At 43.8% G+C, this 14,332-nt stretch overlaps 1 long non-coding RNA gene across 1 annotated transcript; it reads right to left on the reverse strand.

Moving 5' to 3' along the window:
* Window positions 1-1,701: 1,701 nt before the first annotated feature.
* LOC307207707 lies at window positions 1,702-14,124 on the reverse strand. The gene is made up of 2 exons (XR_013834775.1): window positions 13,766-14,124; window positions 1,702-5,064 (listed from the first exon to the last, which is right to left on the reverse strand). It is a non-coding gene; the product is annotated as an uncharacterized lncRNA (long non-coding RNA).
* Window positions 14,125-14,332: the final 208 nt, after the last annotated feature.

Raw genomic sequence — 14,332 nt, forward strand, 5'->3', positions numbered from 1 at the left:
CTTGCACAGTCTGCTACTATGTACCCTGCTGCATGTCAGATTGGTTGTTATCACAGAGCTAGTGAGACCTAGCCCAAACATGAGTTCCCTAAGTACAAGGTATGTTCTTTGGCCTTGTCAGGACTGCCTATTCCCTCCTAATGTCTCTGTGATGGGCTAGTGCCAGGACTCAGCTGCTTTCCCCTACTGCTTATGCACCTCTGAATTAGATCTGGGAGTTTCCTGTATGAACACAGTGGGCGAGTGTGTGCCACCTGTTGACTGGTACCAGTGCCATCAGCCTGACTTCCTCTGAAGTGTTTTGAGCCACCAGTGTGCCCTACTAAGCACATTCAAAGTGTATCCTTCTTAAAGACATAAGTGGTCACTGCTTATACATTTGTTTTATTTAGTAATAAAATAATGTTCTTCTGTTCCCACTTATAATCATGTGTATGGTCCATAAATACATTTTTCAAAATATCTCTGTAGCAGTTAAACACAGGCTTCCTAAGAATTGCCTTTTAAATCCACATTTTAGTATTCTTAATAACCATTTTATGTTTTGAATATTTTTTTGTTAGTTCCCTTCTGCAGTTTTTTTTTTTTACAATGGTCACATTTTTTGCCCTCAAAGAAAGACTTAGATCATTCTCACAGTTTTACAGCTCATTGAAAAATATGCAATACACTAGCTAATGATAATTGCAAGCAAGCTATATATAATTTAGCAGGATGGTTGAATGTCTATATATACATGCTACCTACTAAAACCCTACTAAAACAAAAACAAAGTCAAATACTCGTTCTGATGTTATATCCAACACTCCAGCTAGAAATAATTTCTTGAGTATGCTACTCACATCAAGTCACTGTCTTTTGCATTGTGTCAATGTTGTAAGCTATGGAAATAGAAGCATGCCACTGTAAGCTTGGCTAAAAGGAAGAGTAAAGTGGGTTTAGGTTTGAAATCAGGGTTGCAAACCAGTTAAATAAATCCTAGTTGATTAATCATAATGAGTTTTAAATAGGTCTGATTATGAATAAAACCAATCATTCTGAAGGGGGAGGAGAATTTTCTGTTGTGTATATTGGCTATTGGAAGTGGAAGCCCAAAGTCCTTCTTAACGTGTGGAATAGTTGCCTGTTCTTTTGGATCCCAGGCCCAGCCATAGGATTTAAAAAACTGGCCTTTAAAATCTTCCAATGAAATAAATGCGTGTCAGGTCTGAAAATGTAGTTGTATCCTGAGGGTGCTTTACTTGCTTTAGGGCAGGGGTCGGCAGCCTAAGGCCCATAGGCCACAAGCGGCCCACGGGGGTCGTTTAACCAGCCCACATGCCACCCCCTTGGCGAGTCCCCGCGCACTGCGCTATACCAGCACTGCACAGGGACTCACTTTTTTTTTGCGGTGCTAGAAATCGTTTCTGCGCAGGCACTGAAAATCGTGTCTGCACAGACGCAGATACCAGAAATTGCAGGCACGCGCACGATCCAGCCCACGAAGGGATCTCGGCTGGAGTGAACCAGCCCAGCAAGGTAAACCTTGCCGACCCCTGCTTTAGGGCTTTAGCAATTCACTAATCCTAGGTGAGTATCTACATTTATTTGTTTGTAAATAGGTTTCTCACCTTGTGAAAGAAGTCCCAATGCTTGTTTTCAAAAATATGCGAAAGCAGAATTAACAAAATTTTGTTTTTGTGTGTGTGTTGTTTTTTTAAAAAAAGTGTTCCTTTTCCATTAAAAATTATGTGGTTCTCTTGCAATATGGAGATACTATTTTTTTTAAAGAACAAGGGAAGAAGGTCTCCTTACGTAGCTAGAAATCTTTATTTAAGAGGGAGATGTTAGCAGGTTGGGGAATTGCAAGAAATACCCCCCCCCCCAAAAAAAAAAAAAAAAAAAAAAACCTTAGTAAAATCAACACCTATGGGAAGGATGGGTAGCACCCTCTCCCTGTTCCCAACTAAAAGCCCAATGTGGACTGAGCATGTCACAGCAGGCAGTGTAACCTTCCAACAGTTTGACTTCACCCCCAAAGGCACACTCATCCATGTTTCCTGAGACAGATGGATGCCAACCTTGTCTAGTGGCCATAGAATGCTGTCTGACTTGCGGGGAGGGAGGGTGAAAACTGTATGAGAAGGAGAATGGAGTGGCTGAAAAAGGAGGAAGAGGCACACAGAAGTTTTTTAAAAAGACAGGGCCAACTCATTGGCTAGAATGGACATTTCCTGGTTCCCTCTCAGAAGCCATTGTAAAATGTGAAAGCTGCCTGTAGAAATTGATGGAGAAATCCAGTATTTAATATTGCTGGGGTGCCAGTGTGTCTACCTCACACCACAAAAAAACAAAATGGAGACCTGAGGGGATTAGAACGGTAGATAAACTCAATAAAGAAGGAGAAGGAGGAGGACTGAGAGTGATTAGTGGTCAAAGAATGCTAGCAGCAGTGTGTGTGTGTGTGTGTGTGTGTGTGGAGTGGACTAGCTGGAATCCTGAACAGAAGGTGAGCTACACTGCAACATTTTGTTGCAGTATCCTCTTTGTTACAATTATGTCTCACCTTGTATAGAGTGTCGCCTCTGAAAAAATGAATGTGTTAACACACATTTCATTTATTTTTTACAATGGGATTTTCACCCATCTTCTGTTTGCTTCCATTGCGTTTAATGGAATTCCCAGTGGAATTCTGCATTCGAAACTATTTTATCAGAGGCCTTTGTGCTATCCTTGATCAGGCAAACTTTTTGCTAGTTTCAGAAAGGTGGATTGCACCTTTAGCTGCGGAAAAGTCAGAAGATTCATATGTGATTCAGTTAGAGCTGTTGCGCCCATGAGGCAGGGTGAAGCAGCAGTCTCAGGTGGGGGAAGCCCTGAGGCAGCACCCCTAAGGGCACTTGCCCTGCTGCCTCTGGAGAAGCAGTGCCAGCATCAGCACTGCTTTCTAACGAGATCTCACCAAAATCTTACAAGATTTCACAGAGCACAAGAAGTCATTGCTTCTCCACCAGTGGCAGAGGTGTGGAAGTGGTACCAGCAGAAGTGGGTGGTGCTGGTAATGTGGCACTTTCCATTTCACCTCGGGCGGTAAAACGGGATGTGCCACACCTGACTTCAGTGATGGCTCTGACCTTTTGCAGCAACTGAGTTTAGAGCTCTTTGATGTTGGTAGCAAATTTGAGATGAATAAAAGATTGCCATCCTCAAAGCAGTTCCTCCAGAGTAACCCTCTAGCAAATTATGGGACCTTTCCTTTTTAGTCCAGTTTGAATATTGCATCCTATAGAAAAGGGTAGTATATAGAACAAAACTTAGCAATGCAGTTGTGGTGTGTTTTCATAAATATAGCATAAGAGTGAGGCGGTAGGAAAATTTCTAAGCATTAACAACTAGCAGTGGAAGCTGTACCATTAGGGTGAATAGGGCACTGTCCAACCAACCTCAAACAGCCCCTACCAGCCTCCCTCCCTCCTTAGTCTAGGCTTCCTCTCCCTTAGTCTCAGGTGTGTAGGCGCTACACACCTTTAAAGCACACTCTGGCCACTGTAGTTTACCCCTCACAGATTTATAATTCCCAGAAACCCTTAAGAAACTACAGTGCCCATAATTATTTGAGAGAAAGTGTGCTTTAAAGGTACTGCGCATAAAAAGCCTCAGTGTTGCCCCTCCCAACTGGGAGGAGGATGGGGTCAAAACTAGAAAGAGGTGGCTTTGTCTATCATCAGCTCTGGCTCTACCCGTTAAGGTCCTCTCTGCCTTCCATCCCATGGCCCCCAAAGGGCACCAGCCACCACTGGCAACTAGGACCTGTTAGGTAAAGGAATGAGATTTACTACTCAATTGCTGCACCCACATGTTAACTTCTGAAAGTCCTTCCCCCACCCCCCACAACATTCTCAGTAATGCAGAAATATTACGTATACGTTTAGGTTGCTGCTGTTCATTTTTTGTTTTGCCTTTAAGAAACAAGTCTTGTTGTGCTTTGAAACCCACTTTCTTCGTGGTCTCTCTGATACTCTTCATGGGCTTTCTGCAGTCTTTTGCTCCTCAGCTTCCATTTGTGAAAGCAGTAGGTCACCAGAGACATGCTTATCAAAGAGAAGATGAGAGCCACCACTACAATCAGTGCAATGGCAGAGGAAAGGGACTCCTCTGTCTGTTGGGCTTCAGCACCCCGTGTGGCATTCAGGATGGCATAAGTCTCGTATTCCTTGGATGCCAAAAAGGCAGGGATAGGAGTGTCGCTGAATTTGGACCTCATTGGAATTCTGTAGGAGCACGAACACTTTAGTCAGAGATGCTTTTGAAGAAACGGGCTGCAAGTTCCTATGATCATGAGGCAACGTCTTAGGAGGACACAGTTCTGTTCATGAATTCACACAAGCCTGGCAGCCAACCTCATTTATGTCCAAATGGTGTGTATTATTGTCTCTGGAACAAAGGAGACCACGTTACACCAAGTCAGACCATTTGTCCATATAACTCAGCACTGCCTGCACTGACTGGCAGGAACTTGCCAGGGTTTTACACAGGACACATTCGTAGTCCTATCTGGAGATGCTGAGGATTGAACCCGGGACCTTCTGCATGCAAAGCAGATGCTCTGTCACTGAGCTACAGCCCCTCCCTAAAGATTCTGTTGTAAAACTGAGAACCAGTTTCTTATTCTTTAACGTCCTGGATGGTTAATCAGGAAAATGTAGTAACTTATTCACAGAAAAAGATCGCGTGGAAGGCTAAAATAGAAAACAAGTTTACATCGGCCATAATGGACAGTTGTCTGAGTTTTGTTCCACTCTGAACTGGGTTTTGTTTCATCACTCATAAGAGATGCTCACAATCAATGATTCCTCAATGAGGCACAGAAGTGGGTTCTTCCAAAGATGGTCAATATTATGATCAGTTCCAGCACTGTGGCTTCCATGCATATATTAAAGTACCTCTGCTCTCTTCACTCCTTTTGGAACTCGGCACACTCGCTTTCCATGGCTCTTTAAGGCTCCAGTGTTTCTTTCACCGCAGAGCTCTTGATGTGGAAGCAAAGAGTTGACCTCATAGCTTGCGGCTTCTGTAAACAGTTGCCTATGTATAGAAAAAGACATAAATTAGTTCCTGATCAAGAACAAGGAGAAAAACACGACTGGATTGTTTTGTTACAATAGTTTAGAATTTCAGTGGGTGCAGGATTTTGAGTTCTTTATTGCAGCAAACCGGCTGAGGATGGTGTGTGTGTTTTCCTTTCCAGTAAACCAGGAATGGGGAACAGGATGTAACTAGTGGGCTGGATTCTGAGCTTCTCCACTGCTAGTGGACCTCTGACAGGTAGGAAGCACCACCCAGCTGTTAATCAATGGCGCTGTGGGTTAAACCACAGAGCCTAGGACTTGCCGGTCAGAAGATCGGCAGTTTGAACCCCGTGATGGGGTGAGCTCCCGTTGCTCGGTCCCTGCTCCTGCCCACCTAGCAGTTCGAAAGCACGTCAGAGTGCAAGTAGATAAATAGGTACCGCTCTGGTGGGAAGGTAAACGGCATTTCCGTGCGCTGCTCTGGTTCGCCAGAAGCGGCTTAGTCATGCTGGTCACATGACCCGGAAGCTGTATGCCAGCTCCCTCAGCCAATAAAGCAAGATGAGCGCTGCAACCCCAAAGTTGGTCATGACTGGACCTAATGGTCAGGGGTGGTCCCTTTACCTTTACCTTGGTGACCTCAGATGAAGGCTTGTCCCTTTGTAGCACAGCTTGAGTGCTACAATAAGCTCTAATCTACACAGACTTCAAGCCCTGCTTTTGGCACAGATTGGCTCCATTCAAGACCATGATGTAAGGTGCTGAGTGGGTGGTCATTGATTGAGGAAGATGGCTGCGCAGCCAGCCTAATGCCATATCTTACAGTTCTACACCTGATTGGCAATGGGTCAAAACTTGGGGCATGCACATACCAAATATTCAGTATGAACCTAAACAACCTGCAATTCACACAAGCCTTAGTTTTTCCTCTCTTTTTCTTCTATATTGAAATAGATAGGTTGCTAAACCAGAGCTTACCAGAGTGAAGGTGTAGGTAGGGAAGCGTTTGTGTGTGTGTGTGCATGTGCTGGAGCCATGTGAGGGACACAAGGCAGTCCCTACTCACCTCAGTTAACTTCCGGAATTGCCTTGCAGCTTCCTGCAACTCTGAGCAACTAATTAGGAGGATTTGTAGTGTTTAATCCTATGTGCTCATTACACCGTGCCATGTATTGAATTTTAAATTTTCTTAACTCTCCCAGTGCATGCACCAGCAGTGTCACTGATGGACTATGTTGCTTCTCACACTCAAAATGCCCATCTCTACCATATTTCTCTGGGGAAGAAAAGTGGCCGTCCTCTGAGCTCATTTCTAGGCTTGAACTGGAACTACTTTTTTTTTTTAACTTACTAATTTTTAAAAGAGTCACATTTGGGGTGCTTGTGCTAAATAGCTCTGCATCTGTGCTGTTTCTTTAAATAGCTAGTCTCTCTTGCCCTTCCTTTGACCTCACTGATGTTGTCCTCATTTGCCAACACATTCACCTTCAACTGCTGTCAAAGTTCTTAAAGCTGCAGTCTGACGTGGTGATGTCATGGTTCTTCACAAATCAGTTAATATGGCTGATACACTTTGTGATGTGGAACATGCCACATGTGTTATTAATTGTAAGGTGGGGGCAATTCTAATAATGTAGGACACCATAGCCAATGGCAGTGTGGGCAAGTGAGGCCAGGGCAGTGTGGACAAATAAGAAGAACACAGAAACAGCAGCCGCAGCAGCCAGGGATACAAAAGGTTGCAGAATAGCATCAACATTCTGATTGGGGAGGGGGGGCAGAGGGTGTAAATTTGTTCTGCTGTGCTGAATGTTTCAAAGTGAATATTGAAATTAGTGGATATTTTGTGCAGCTTTAAATACTGTGTGACTCTTAGACCACCTTTTCCACCTCATCCAAGACTCTCTATTCTGACCAACAGCAGTGGTGATCAATGAACTCAAGCAGCAGCGATCTTTCTGGCTTTGACACCTGAGAGGCTTTTTAACTGCAGAAGCCAGGGAGTGGACCACAAACATTCTGCATGCAAACCTATAATCTTGCATTAAGCTACAGACCCTTAATCTTACAGGTAGCCTCTTTGAAATGTTTCAAGCCCAGCATTCTGTTCAAATCTTGATGACTGGCTGCCACACCTTCCTCTAAACATAAGGGTTTATTAGATGCACTTGGAATGAACCATATGTATGAAAAAATCTTTGGCACTCAGACTTCCAAGGAATGGAGTGGGTTTCTGTTTTGCTAATTAACAGCACATCCAAAGAGATTTTTGGCTCTAATAATGACTGTTTACTAGGGATTAGCATTCTGTTGATGTTAACAGATGTAAATGAGTAATTCATTGCCAGTAAGAAAGATGGCAAAAAAATAAATACATTTCAGAAGGAAGGTTAACCTAGATGCTTTGCCACTGTATCTTGCAATGTTTTCTTTTAATAATGACCAAAGCCACCTTGAATTTAGGAAGCTTGCAGGTGGGGAACATTATTAGTACTTTTCATGGGTGCAGAACATGGGTAATTGAGTTTTGAGGCCAAGTGCCTCCAACTCCAGGAGATGCTTGAGAAAAAAGCATATATGGATAAATTTAATAATGATAGCAACGGATAAGGTGAATGATGCTTTGCCTGGCTTCTGAATTCAAGGCAGATGCAGTGCCTTTCTGGAGATCTTTGACTACAGCAATATTATCCCCATACGGTAAATTCTAAGTCCTATATGACTCCTGGCTGACATGTACAACTCTCTCCTTTGCTTACTTTATATCTTCTAGGATTTTATTTATTGCTCATCCTTCACCATTTGGTCAATGGGTCAGCTACATACAACTCAGTAGGGACACAGATGGTGCTGTGGTCTAAACCACCGAGCCTCTTGGGCTTGCCGATCGGAAGGTTGGCGGTTCGAATCCCTGCAATGGAGTGAACTCCCATTGCTCTGTCCCAGCTCCTGCCAACCAAGCAGTTCGAAAACACACCAGTGCGAGTAGATAAATAGGTACCGCTCCGGCGGGAAGGTAAACGGCATTTCCGTGTGCTCTGGCTTCCGTCATGATGTTCCGTTGCACCAGAAGCAGTTTAGTCATGCTGGTCACATGACCCGGAAAGCTGTTTGTGGACAAATACCAGCTCCCTTGGCCTGAAAGTGAGATGAGTGCCGCAACCCCAGAGTCACCTTTCACTGGACTTAACCATCCAGGGATTCTTTACCTTTTTTACCTATACACCTCAGTACAACAACTATATAATACTCAATCATTTCTAGACCATAGATTAAACTGAATCAATAGCAGTCAGAAACAGGAACAGCCCTGCAGTGGGAGGGCTATTCTGAACTCCTCCTCCAGACCCAAAGACCTGTGTGAAAAGGTGATGTTGAGATGTATACAGTGATGAGCCCAGATGCACCTCCGAGAGGAGTGCATTCCACAGTCTGAAAACCACCACAGAAAAGTCCCCCCCCCCCAATGCACCATTGCCCCAAGACCCTCACAGGGTGGCAGAACTGCCTGCACAGCCTCTTTTGCAGATCTTAGCACGCAGACAGGTCTGTACGGCAGGAAACCCATCTCTAGATATTTGTTTAAAGCTTTTTTTCTTTGTCACCATGAGGACCTTGAATTTAGCTTCTTATCTCTCTGATTCAAAACAAAGCTGTTTTCCCCACTAAGGAGACCCAGAACTATACCAGCAAAAATATAATTTAAATATAAGTTGCCTCTTTTCTTCCTGACACTTTTTGTACCATCCAACGAGAACTGGTTTTCAAAATGCTAAGAGGCTTTAATTTATATATTTTCCTCTTTTATTTAATTATTCTATACACTGAACTGTTATTACAGATAAAGTGTTTGTGGTGATGTGTAGTTGTGGTAGTGGGATCCCTTGTAGCCTCCTTATTCCATCCAAAAACACTCATTTTCGATTGCACTGACTCAGTACCTCCCAGGACACGATTGTAAGAGGAACCAATAGGATGTTAAACAGCTCCAGTTTCATCAAGACACAGTGTAGAAGTAAAGAGCTTCACAATCGTGGTGAAAAGAATCAGCTCATCATTATAGCCACACCCACAAGGGCGGGCAACTGTGTTGATTCACAATACTGAGATACTATGGTGGTGTGTTGGTCAGCATCTTTGACTTGGTTAAACAGCATTTGCATGGGCTCTGGCACTCATCATGGTGTTCCGTGTGCAAGAAGTGGTTTAGTCATGCTGGCCATGTGTCCCAAGAAAGCTATCTGTGGACAAACGCTGGCTCTCTTGGCCTGAAAGCAGATATGAGTGCTGCACTCCATAGTCAAATCTGACTGGACTTTACTGTCCAGGGGTCCTTTACCTGAGTTTAGCCTCCCTAACAAAGGAATTCTGTGCCAAAACAGATTTGCCCTTCAGTCCCATAAGATTACAGCACAGGGAAAAACCACACCATGGATGATGACGTTGCTCCTGGTGTGAAAATGCCAGAGTTGTGCTTCCCCTCCTGAAAAAAAAAAAGCCATTCTGCTCCACTACACCCCTGCTTTGGAGCAAGCTGAAGCTCCACTGAAAACATCAAGGTACAGGAATGGACTATAAATCTAGAAAACCCTAGCCCTAATAAGCCTCAACTTATTCTTAATGCGAGACAGTGTACAACTTCATTAAGTTGCATTCCGGAACATTAAATTGCTTTTCAGATTACATTTTTGAGAAGCTTTTTTTTTTTTAATAGTGGGAGGGTCTGTGGCTCTGTGACAGACACATGCCTGCATGCAGAAGGCTCAGGTCCTGCACCTTCTCCAGGAATCTCCAATGTCAGGCTGCCTAAGACCCCGGAGCTCTGCTGCCAGAACAGGCAATGCAATTCTGACCTGGATGGGCCAGTGTTGGTTTGTTTTTACAGCTGTTTCATTTAAGACAAGTCTTACTGTAGAGTTTTAGTGTGACAAGAGTGGGCAGGTGTGGAACCTGTTTCCGTTGCCCTCCAGTTATTGTTGGACTACAGCTCTCATCATTCTTGATCACCGGTAACAATGGATGAGAATTTTTTTCTAGTTTGCATATGCAAAATTATCTCATTTGAATTTCCTGAAACAACAGGCAAACTGAAACATAGGCATCATTCACTTCCTTGAATTTTGCAATGCAGCTCTCCAAGCAATGTGCACAAAAATTTGCTAGGCAAAGTGTGAAAAGAATGCATAGGTAAAGGTAAAGGTAAAGGTACCCCTGCCCGTACGGGCCAGTCTTGACAGACTCTGGGGTTGTGCGCCAATCTCACTTAAAAGGCCAGGGGCCAGCGCTGTCCGGAGACACTTCCGGGTCACGTGGCCAGCGTGACAAAGCTGCATCTGGCGAGCCAGAGCCGCACACGGAAACGCCGTTTACCTTCCCGCTGGTAAGCGGTCCCTATTTATCTACTTGCACCCGGAGGTGCTTTCGAACTGCTAGGTTGGCAGGCGCTGGGACCGAGCAGCGGGAGCGCACCCCGCCGCAGGGATTCGAACCACCGACCTTTCGATTGGCAAGCCCTAGGCGCTGAGGCTTTAACCCACAGCACCACCTGCGTCCCAGAAAAGAATGCATATATGGGTGCAAATAACATACAACAATGCATTACGTTAGGGAAAACTGCTTGCAAAAATGTATACATTCCATACAAAATGTGTATATTTGGAGAACCATGAAAACTGAAATCAAAGGGCAAATATTGAGCAAATATTTGGGTATTCTAAAAATATTTGAGAATAATCAGCTTTAACAAAGAAAAACATTTCTGGAAAAAAAAGTAAAGTTTTATGCTGCATTTTACCTTTTTTGGTTGATATTTTAAATTTTTGCCTTTTAAAAATGATATGCTTCCTGCTGAATCAGGAGATTTAAAAAAAGAAGACACAACAACCAATGTCCAGGGTGCAAATGGACAACCCTAGGTAGAAGATAGTTTTTGCAAAACAATAATAATGAATAAAAATGAGTAATGCTGAATTGCAATTCCCGTGTTGCAGGAATTTGCAGGTTAATAAAGCCTCATCAATCTTTTACAGATTTAGCAGTTTCACAATTATGTCATGTCTTTAGTTTTATAATCTTTGGTGTTCACTCTGAAAATTGCCTAAGGCAGAAACCCCATCTGCTCTCCTTGCAATTGTACGTAACTGCTTGGGTTCAATCACTTAATCCCAGCACAGGAAACCTAACACACTGTACTGTTCAGCTACAGAGCAATGCAGCAGCCCTACATTCATTTACCTTAGACTAAGTCCCACTGAAATAAATGGGGCTTACTTCTAAGTAGACACAAACCCCCTGAATTACACCTGTCTTTGACATAGATAACTGTCCATATTGCAATATGCCATGTGTTTCCCATACATAGCAGAAATCTTTATAGAAATCCTTCCATTTTCCAAGGTCAAATGACAAGAGAGCTGCATTACACTTATATTACATTTTTTTGCTGTTCAACCTCTATGCCTATATAAGCCCATAGATTAACAAAATAAGGGTCATTTAATGCCAAGAAAGGCTTGCGAGCTCCATTCAGTGCTGCGGTGAACCTTTGCAATTTAAGTCCTGATTGCACTGCCTAACATGCATGCAGGGAGAGCGAGAAACAGCATTGCTGTGCCATAACAAATCATAGGAAGGAGTCACAGTAAATTCCTTAAGCATTTTAATTTCCATTTAAGGGGGGAATGTTTGCCATTCATCTTGAAATGGTTGCAAATAACATAGACATTCCTTGTGCCACTTTGGACCACTTTAATATACAATTATACATATACAGTGGGACCTCGGGTTAAGAACTTAATTCGTTCTGGAGGTCCGTTCTTAACCTGAAACTGTACTTAACCTGAGGTACCACTTTAGCTAATGGGGCCTCCCACTGCCGCCACCACGCGATTTCTGTTCTCAACCTGAAGCAAAGTTCTTAACCCGAGGTACTATTTCTGGGTTAGCGGAGTCTGTAACCTGAAGCGTCTGTAACCTGAAGCATCTGTAACCCGAGGTACCACTGTACACATACTTTGCCTTTAAAAACTGCATCTTGCAGATTCACTTCTTTGAGAGACATTCTCAAAGAAACAATTCCTTTCCAGGAACTGTTCATGACCAACACAAGCATAAAACTAATGTAGACATTACAGGGGAATTTACAAGACCTGGTGGAAAGCAATAATGTGTGTCTTTGTAGTGGCTATGATACTTGGACTTTCCAGGATATGCAGAAAGTCTGTGACTTGGTCCTCGACTTTTGAGATTGTTGGAGCTGAAGTCTGATAGACCTAAGAACAAAGCCTCCACAATGCTTCCCATCCCCAGGAAGCCTGAAGTGAGATCTCTCTCTCTCTGTCTGATTTTAGAAAATATATGTTTAAGCTATATTCTATCTGACCTGTACCTGAGAAGGGAGGCAGAGAGGAAATGATAAGATGTCCTTCTTCAGAATGTGATGGTACATTTTCCCCTTTTGCTCACCATCACATAAATTACCATTGCATTGTAGGAGTTATAGCAACAGTGCATAAAAGTCTGAAAGCACAGGCAGACTTACAAGTGAGGATCTTCACACAGACATGCACACATATTGTCTGCTGAATGTACACCTGTTGGAAAACCTTCACATGCTGTTCCTTGCACATGATGAACATGGAATTGATTTCCACTTGTGCTAGACCTTTTCGCTGCCTCAAGCAGAGCCTGAACGCACCACCAGCCACGCTAGGGCTAACACTCTGAAAAGTATTTCTGCACCAATTCCTGCCTTCATTTATCCCCACCTCCTCATTTGTGGTGCTGCCTGAAGCAGGTCACTTCATGGCACCAATTACAGTCTTAATTCCAATGCAGACAATGGATAATTTTGGAAATGGCCTTCAATATAATCATGGTACAGTGATTTACCCATTGGTCTGTAAGCTTTTAAAACCACTTTGGGAAATAATATTTACATTAATACAGTATAATAACAACAATGGACAATATAAAGTGTGTGCTGAGTGCATATGGCTGTGCATGGATTTTTTCCCCTATGTGTGTTAGTGCAAGAAGGAAAGCCTGCTATCCTAAATTCGCTGGCTTACTTGGGCATGAGCCCCTCTTGAAAGCAAGGATTTACTTTCGAGTAAGGGCGAAGCTTTCGTTTCGGGCTGCAGATGAGACAAAAGGCTGCTGCTGAATTTCAACGTATGTGAGAGCGCCTCAGACTCATCAGCAGAGCTTTGATAAATCTTCCATTAAGTCTTAACTGGCCGCGGGCATTCCTATGCAGAAACCGCTGCCGCTGTCCAGGTGCTGAACCTCTCTCCCTTCTCCGCCTGACTTGTATGCAAAGAGGCGATGGCTTGCGGTAATTGAATACTGTAGAGAAATGCAACGTCGCAACTTACAACCGACGACGCTCCTGGAGGGGAAGATCCGAAACGCCACCAACCCGAACAAAAGGCACATTTGAATGGGGTTGGACTCCCATTCACCACCCCCGCTCCTATGTCCTTTCCAATCCTTTGATCAGCCGAGGCTTTCCTTCTGCAGGAAATCAACTCGCGATTATAGGTTTTCTGGAAAAGGATCACACGTGCTTTGTGTTCCATTTCTGCAACAGGGAGAGGAGGGATCGGGGAATAGCCACTATTGCATTTAAATAAAGAGGCATCCAGCCACCCCTCCACGCCCCTCATCGTCCAGATAAAATAACGTGGTCTGATCAAGCATAGCAATGTCACACTTACCTTACTTGGACATATAGATATGCATATATGCACACACTGTTTGGTCCCTCCAAGGGCTAGCAACGGCTTACTTCCAAGGCTATTCTGTCCGTCTTTGTGTTTTTGTTCCTTCCCTTTTCCCTGTGTATATACTGAAGGCAGATTTTGCAGGAGGTCTGAGATGGTGTAAGCGCCCTGGTCGCTTCCTTCTTTTAAGAAGCCGGAGGCACAGAATGCTGAATAGACGCGCCGCTTCTAGCACTGCAGGCTCCAGGAGGATGAAATAGCATCACACGCAGGACACACGCACATACCTATACACACACACGCACCAGAGCATCCGCCTTAGCAGCAGCTCTGTGAACCCAGCCAAATTCCTCAACTTTATTTACGGAGAGATCACATGAGGAGGGGGCCTTCACCGAACTGGGAGGAGCATTTTAGGATGCAGAAACACTCCTCCCATAACTGAGAGCTTCCCGAATAAGTGTTAGACACAAAGATTAATGGTGATATCACAATCTAAGCATATAAAGCAGGGCGTGTGTTATGGAAAGGGTGGGAAAGAAGAAATATATAGGATGCTCA

The sequence above is a fragment of the Podarcis cretensis genome (assembly GCF_951804945.1).
Source record: "Podarcis cretensis genome assembly, chromosome: Z".
Lineage (NCBI taxonomy): Eukaryota > Metazoa > Chordata > Lepidosauria > Squamata > Lacertidae > Podarcis > Podarcis cretensis.